Here is a 7,448-nt window from a genome sequence, read left to right as displayed (position 1 = left end):
ATATCCTATGAAAAAGAAGTTCGAGGTTTCTCAAATCTTTTCATGACTTAAACCTTTCGTTGAAAAATATTTCAATAAGCCCACTGCCTCCTTTTATTTCGATAATCTGAAAGATTTTTTTTCTTCTAATGGAATATTTCACTTGCTTACTCCACCATACACTCCTGAGCACAACGGTTTTGTGGAAAGACGTCATAGGCACATTATTGAAACCAGTATTACTCTTCTCCACAATGCCAACTTGCCTCTCTCATTTTGGTCACTTACTTTCCCGACCGTCGTCTATTTAATCAACCAGTTTTCGACACCTCTACTTAATTATGATTCACCATATATTTGAATTTTTAATGAGTCCCCTAATTATGATAGTTTACGTGTGTTTGGTTGTCTTTGTAATTACAAGTGGAAGAAGGGTTAGGAGGTTAATCCTTGAAGTCATGGAGTCTATATTGAAGGTTGCTTGAATCTATTGAAGCTATTGGAAATCCTACGTGGTGGGTCGTGGTTTCTCTTCTTAGGATTTATCCTGAATTTCCTACCTTAATTGGATTTTACCATAATTGTGTTTTACTTTGAAAAAGATTTCTTAGTGGAAAAGGTTTCCTAGTAGGAAAATTCTTAGTGGAAAAGGTTTTCTAGTAGAAAAAAATCTATTTCCTATTAGATGTATTCTTTCTTAGATGAAGGGTTTTGTAACTCTATAAATAGAAGCATCTATAATATAGTCGTTTAAGAGTTGTTTAGGAGGAGATTTTCTCTCAATTAGTTTTTATGTTTTTGATTTAGGCTTTTAATATGTCGGTCAATTGGCCGAATCATATCAATAATATTATGTTTTAGAATACTTTTATTTGTCTTCTGAATTATCACCGCTTTGGATTGCAACTAATAGCTTCTGCTTGATGCCCTCTCGATTCCAACCCATCATTTTCCCTTAAGCAAGGAGTTTTCACGTAAAACTTGTTGTGTTCCTTGTTTATTTACTTTACAAGTTTTTTTGTTTTCATTTTCCCGTTGCATACGTTAGTTAGGACCAGGTCCCACAGTAGGAGGAAAACTCATCTAGTTCTTCAGTATGAAATATAACTGCAAAAAAGATCTGAAAGACCAACACTTTATCATTTCACTTAATTTAAACTCTGCACAGTTAATTTTTGGGTCATTATACTTGCGATGGAGTGATTCTCTGTTAGTTTCAACGGACAAAACTGGTTGCCTTTAATAAATAATTGTGCTATTCCAAGATGATAATGTTAAAAATCACTAAACTGGAAAGTGAAAGCTATAGATCTGGTTATTTTCAAGATAAAGTTCTATTTCCTCTGTAATAAAACAAGCCTTCAGTTGCCTATTTCTCAACTGCTATATGTTCTATTTTGAGCTATCATTTACAGAATATGATGTCATGAGTCAATAAACAAGAAGCTGTTGGTTTCCACTTTCTTGGTGCAAATAAGAAGTTGAAGTACAGCAAAATGAAGGAATTGAGAGAAGCAATGTTCTGTGAAGATCTCCAGCAGCTACACCTTTCTTGATTAGAGAAATGATGTACTCCATGAAGCTTGAATCACAGGGTAATGTAATAGGGCTGCTACTTGGCAGTCCAAACTCTTCTTCAGACATGCTTAAAATTTGAGCAATGGCCTCATTTTCAAGGTAAGCCAACGGAAACACATATCACCTTTGATCAATTGTATAGACTACAAAATGGCCTTTTTCAACTATAGAGGATGAGGATGAACTACAACTATCTGTATTACAACCAGTTCTTGGAAAAGAAATTCTCTTCCTCTGCTTGGCTGTAAATTTTCGCCATCTCCTGGCCATCTTGATGAGTTTCTTAGCACTGAGAATTGCCATTTTCCGTGGAAGATTGGAAGCAATGACTAGAAATTTAGAACAATTTGGTGTCTGAATAGATAATGCTTGTCGTTGATGATGAAAACATATCATAGAAGGGAGGTTATTTATATAAAAAGCTATAGACAGGCTTTGGGTTGGAGCTTAAGTTTTTGTCACTAACCACCGAGGGCAAAGCCATGTGCCTATTTGTTGGCTATGTTTATGGGGCCTTAAATTTGTGGATGAAATGATGAAGGATTATAAGTTGTCTAGTTTTAATAAAAGAGGTTGACGCATTTATTCAATTCTCTGTCACCACATCTTTAAACCAAGGGGTCCAGGACTAAGTAATCAATTTCATCCATTATTGTGGCTCGTATTTTTAAAGGTGTAATCTTTCCAAATTAAGAGAAACAATGGGACCTAGTGTTGTTCTTCAACAAATTTATGGTGCAAGTTCTATTGGGTTCATAGTATATGAAAAAAGTGTGAATGAAAAAATGGAGAACAAAATGGTGAAAGGGAAGGAGACATTAAAATGGAAAGTGTACTCCTAAATTAGAAAGTTTACTCTTTCTTCCACATTGGTGGAAGAAGAGAACTTGAAAGTGTTTATAATCAAGAACGCTTACTCCACATGGCAAGTGAGGCAAGAAATAATAGATGACTTGTGCCGTCGTCATCGCTCGCTTGGCCTCGACTTCGAATTTGAGATCTATCTTTTTGGACAAACTTTATTTGAATTCCTAAGAATGCCAAGGAAAAATTTAGTGAAATTTTTTCTGCAGTTTCGGACCTCTATTTAAATATACATGCAGTAACAGTTGCACTGTTTCAAGTGAACTGATGCATTATTTTTGAACTAGTGCTTCAGAAATGATACATTGTTCTGAACTGAGGGTACAGAAGGTTGCAATGGTTCAAAATGATGCTTCAGAAGGATGTAATCCTTCAATGAAATGTCACACTGATTCATGAAATGAGATGACTATTCAGGAAAAGATGCAATCTTTGATAAACAGACATGAACTTACAGTCAAGGTGTAACCTTTGGAGTGAACCATTGCCTCTTTTCAGAAGAGGCATGTTGTGGCTATATAAACCTGATTTTTCCCACAGGTTTGGTATGAAATTTTCAGATTAAAAACTCTCTTCTTGTCTCAAAAATATTCTGTGTGATCACTCAAAACGTTCTGTGAGTTCGAAGATATCCGTTTGAGGTACTGCTACTGTTTGTCTGTTAGCCATTTTATCTTGGGAGAAAAAATTTCACAACCTCGGGTACAGTGAGGGGAATTATTTCCTTAAGAAAAATCCATGAATTCAGACGACTTAGCTATTTTCTGTTTCATCTTAATTTCTGTAAAATAAAATATACCTCTTGGAAAGGTCATTTTGATGTTGTGTTGAAGGTATTTGATATATTTTATTGTGTTCTTGTTTATACTTAAACTTAAGTTGAAGTTGGTGTTGTAATAAATAGATTCTGTGTACCCGAAGTACAAACGAAACAACAATCTTAAGGAAATAAATACTATTATAGAATCTGTATTGCTTGTTTTTGGAGATTAAAGTTTTAACTTTCTACTCCGCCTGAACTTAACTAGTGATTTGAAGTCATAAAAACTTCGTCACAAGTTAAAGATCATTCGATTGACAGTTGAAAGTGATAAAAACTTCATTGTTAACTAGAAAAAAGAAAAAAAATTAAAGTTGCTTAATTTTTATAAGTAGTATTCTGAAAATACTAAGTATTTTTTGTCTTGTGGTGACAGAAAAATGACAATTGAAAGTCAAATGATGGATGCGACAACGTCTGTGGGGACAAATAATATTGCCACATCAAGTCGCACAAATGCTCCTCCAACAATGGCACCGGCGGAGAAGCCCAAAAAATTTTTGGGCATTGACTTCAAGCAGTGGTAGCAAAAGATGTTATTTTACCTTACCACTTTATGTCTGCAACGGTTCACTAGAGAAGACGCTCCTGAGGTACCCGAGGGAACCTCGGACAAAGACAACTTCGTTATTGTAGAAGCTTGGAAACACTCGGACTTTCTTTGCAGTAATTATATTTTGAGTGGTCTCCCAGACGACCTCTACAATGTTTATAGTGGAACCAAGACATCAAAGGAACTGTGGGGGCACTTGAACGAAAACATAAGACGGAGGATGCGGGAATTAAGAAATTTCTTATTGCATGGTTCCTGGACTTTAAAATGATAGATAGCAAATCTGTTTTCTCTCATGGACAGGAGTTGCAAGTCATCATACATGATCTCCTAGCAGAAGGTATATCTTTGAAAAATACCTTAGTTGAAAAAATTAAAAGTATTCTTAATACTCACATAAATTATTTTGTAGGTTTAATTGTGAATGATGCTTTCCAAGTAGCAGCGATAGTTGAGAAGCTACCACCTTTATGGAAAGACTTCAAATACTACTTAAAGAATAAACGCAAGGAGATAATTGTTAAAGATCTTATTGTCCGACATTGTATTAAAGAGGATAATAAAGCTGTCAAAAGAAGGTCAAAGGGGAATTCTACAATTAATGAAGCACATATTGTAGAAGATGACAAAAACAATTCCAAGAAAAGGAAGAAAGCTGAATAAGGAAGCAATCAACCCATGAAAAAGTTCAAGGAAAAATGCTTCAACTGTGGCAAGATTGGCCACAATTCCACAGATTGTCGTGCCCCAAAGAAAGGCAAGAAGAAGGATCAAGCAAATATGATTGAATCCAACAAAGAATGCAATGATCTGTGTGCTATGTTCTTAGAATGCAACTTGACGTGGAATCCTTGCGAATGGTGGATGGATTCTGGTGCCACCCTCTATGTATGTGCCAATAAGGAGTTGTTTTCATTATTTTCTCCCGCTCAAGTAGAAGAAATGATCTACGTGGCTTACTCCGCTACTGCTAAAGTGGAGGGAATAGGAAAAATTTGCTTAAAGATGAATTCCGACAAGGTCTTGACACTGAACAATGTGTTATATGTTTCGGAGTTATGTAGGAACTTAATTTATTTTTTACTCCTAGATAAGAACGGATTCAAATGTGTAACTATTTCTAGAAAAATTGTAATTAGCAAAGGAGAAATGTATGTAGGAAAAGGCTATCTGACCGAAGGACTTTATAAGATGAATGTAATGACTGTTGAAATAAATAAAAGTTTGAATTCTTCTTATTTTCTTGAGTCTTATGATTTATGACATGAACATTTAGGCCATGTTAATTAAAAAACGTTATGAAAAATGATTAACTTAGAAGTTTTGCCAAACTTTGAGTGCAATAAATCAAAGTGTCAAATGTGTGAGGAATCAAAGTATGCAAAGAATCCTTATAAGTCCATTGAAAGGAATTCCAATCCTTTAGAGTTAATGCACACTAACATTTGTGATATGAAGTCAACACCATCACGTGGTGGGAAAAAGTATTTCATAACTTTTATTGACAATTGTACTAAATATTGTTATGTCTACTTTCTAAATAGTAAGGATGAAAAAATAGATGCATTTAGGCAATATAAAACTGAAGTTAAAAATCAGTTAGACAAAAAGATCAAAATGATAAGAAGTGATAGAGGCAGAGAATATGAATCTCCCTTTGCACAAATATGTGTAGAGAATGGAATAATCCATCAAGCTATGAACCCATATTCACCTCAATCTAGTGGAATTGGGGAAAGGAAAAACTAAACTTTGAAGGGAATGATGAATGCCTTACTTATAAGTTCTGGTTTACCACAAAACATATGGGGTGAGGCTATCCTTACGGCCAATCGTATACTCAACAGAGTTCCCCATAGTAAGACACAATCAATTCCTTACGAAAAATTGAAAGGAAAGAAACCCAACTTGAAATATTTCAAAGTATAGGGGTGTCTAGCGAAGGTTCAAGTTCCTATACCTAAAAGGGTTAAGATAGGACCTAAAATGGTGGACTGTATGTTCATAGGATATGCTAAAAGTAGTAAATCATGTCGATTTTTGGTTCATAAATCCGAACATCCAGATATTAATGAAACTACGGTAATTTAATTAGACAATGCTGAACTACTTGAAAACATTTACCTGTATAAAATTAGACATGAATAGTCTAGTGGAGGATCTAAATTACCTCGAGATGAATCAAGTGAGAATGTACATAATGAAGAAAATCCAAGACATAGTACACGTCAAAGAACATCAACTTCATTTAGATTGGATTTTGTAACATTTCTCTTAAAAAATAAGCCTCAAATATTTAAAGAAGCGATGTCATCGTCAGACTCATCTTTTTGAAAAGAGGTAGTCAATAGTGAGATAGATTCAATTTTAAGAAACCATACATGGGAATTGATTGACCTTCCTCCCAGAAATAAACTGTTAGGTTCTAAATTGATATTCAAAAAGAAAATGAAGGCGGATGGTACTATTGACAAATACAAGGCAAGACTTGTAGTAAAAGGCTTCAAATAGAAGAAATGTCTTGATTACTTTGCTGCATACTCGCAATAACCTCGATTCAAATATTAATTGCCTTAGCGGCGGTATATGATATTCAAATCCATCAAATGGATGTGAAGACCACATTCCTAAATGGAGATTTCAAGGAAGAAATATACATGGAATAACCTGAGGGTTTAGTGGTTCCAGGAAAAGAAAATAAGGTGTGTAAACTTGTTAAGTCACTTTATGGACTAAAACAAGCACCTAAGCAATGACATGCAAAGTTTAACCAAACCACGTTGGCAAATGGATTCAAGATAAATGAATGTGAAAAATGTGTATATATTAAAGACACACCAAATCACCAAGTCATTATTTGTTTATATGTGAGTGATATGTTGATCATCAGCAAAGATATTTGTAATATAAATGCAACCAAACGAATGCTCGAGAGCAAGTTTGTTATGAAAGACCTTGGAGTTGCAGATGTGATCTTAGGAATAAGAATCCATGAACTCCACAAGGGTTAGCATCGTCATAGTCTTATTATATTGAAAAAGTACTTAATAAGTTCAAGAATATGGAATTCAGTACTGCCAAGACTCAATTGGATGTGAACTTTGCACTTCGAAATAATGAAGGTGAAAGTGACTCACAATTGGAGTACGCAAGAGTATTGGGATGTTTAATGTATATAATGAACTGTACACGACTAGACATAGCATGTGCAATTAGTAAATTGAGTCGGTACACGAGTAATCCCAACAAAACTGGATGATAATGAAAAGAGTTTTAGGATATCTTAAATACACTCAAAACGATATCTTAAATACACTCAAAACTATGCTTTGCATTATCATAAATATCCTGCGGTACTTGAAGAATATAGTGATACAAATTAGATCACCGGATCTAACGAAGTAAAATCCATAAGTGGATATGTATTTACTATCGGTGGAGGAGCAGTTTCTTGGAAATCATCCAAACAGACTTGTATCGCTCGCTCTACAATAGAATCTGAATTTACCGCATTAGATAAAACCAGTGAAGAAGCAGAATGGCTCCAGAATTTCTTGGAAGATATTCCGTATTGGCCCAAGCCAGTGTAACACCCCGATTTCTGAACCGGAATGCTACACGGTGCTCATGACCCCGAAGGACCACAAGCTAACC

At 34.8% G+C, this 7,448-nt stretch overlaps 1 pseudogene; it reads right to left on the bottom strand.

Moving 5' to 3' along the window:
- Positions 1–1,269: 1,269 nt before the first annotated feature.
- On the bottom strand, positions 1,270–2,091 carry LOC107842185 (annotated as a pseudogene).
- Between the last annotated feature and the right edge of the window lie 5,357 nt (positions 2,092–7,448).

The sequence above is a fragment of the Capsicum annuum genome, chromosome 9 (genome assembly GCF_002878395.1).
Source record: "Capsicum annuum cultivar UCD-10X-F1 chromosome 9, UCD10Xv1.1, whole genome shotgun sequence".
Lineage (NCBI taxonomy): Eukaryota > Viridiplantae > Streptophyta > Magnoliopsida > Solanales > Solanaceae > Capsicum > Capsicum annuum.
The sequence above is the reverse complement of the archived record's forward strand: the minus strand, read 5'-3'. Positions and strand labels throughout refer to the sequence as shown.